We start from the raw sequence: 1,030 nt of genomic DNA, 5'->3' as shown, positions 1-1,030 counted from the left end.
ACTAATACCTTGAAGAAATGAGTAACTTGCTTTGGGGGCTCAAGTCTCAGAGTATATCAAGTTCAAATAGCATTAACAGTCTACAAAGACAATGTTCTATATTCCTGATCATTTTGAGAATGCAACCACTTTAAGCTTATTGTACCACCCACAATTCTTTTCCCTGAAGAATGTGCCTGGCATTTGGTCATTCTATTTCTTTATCCTACTGTCTGAATGAATCAGTGGCTTGTGATTCACAATAAATATAGATGTTAAATTAAATTAAATGCTCAAAATTTTTGTTCTGGCTTCCACATTTAAGTCTTTTGACTTACTCTGTAAAAATGATGCATAAGATTAACGTATCTAGACTCCCCCCAATTTACCAAATTCCGTCAAAAGCTCTCACTAAGTAATAGTAACTAAGAACTAGAAGATAATGTACAACAATTGTGTTTGATTAGTTATGTTGTTTCCAACGTTTATCTTCCTTTCCATGTCCTTTTATTTTGTCCTCTTTTTTTCTTGAATTGGAAAAATGATAAACATCATTGTTTTCCATACTTAATTTTTAATTTGGTTCATTAGTATTTTAATTGTCAAATTTGCATAAGTAATAAATTGACTTCCAACCATGAAAAAACAAAACCAAACATTTTAAGCCTTCATTTTATGAACCAGACACCATGTTAGAAATCACCATTAAATAAACTTTATTCAATCCACACAAACACTTTTAGGTTTTAAGAGATAAGCTCCATTTTTAGAGGGAACAATGAGCCTCAGAGGACTTAAGTAACAGGATTGGTATCTGAGTCCCAAACACTTGGACTTTCTGATTCAATCTACTATGTTGCATCTAAAAAAACCTCTAAATATTAATAAGAGGCTCACAGGAGCATTGGGAAAGGCCATAATTACACTGAAGTCACTTCCATCCAAGGCTCTGCTATTTACAGATAACATCAGGAATTATTAGAAGAAATCTTTCACTGTTGTTTTACTGAATGCTTATATAGATACATAAAATATTAAAATGTCTCAACTA

This window comes from Chrysochloris asiatica, unplaced genomic scaffold (assembly GCF_000296735.1).
Source record: "Chrysochloris asiatica unplaced genomic scaffold, ChrAsi1.0 scaffold00674, whole genome shotgun sequence".
NCBI lineage: Eukaryota > Metazoa > Chordata > Mammalia > Afrosoricida > Chrysochloridae > Chrysochloris > Chrysochloris asiatica.
Note: the sequence above shows the minus strand (reverse complement) of the source record.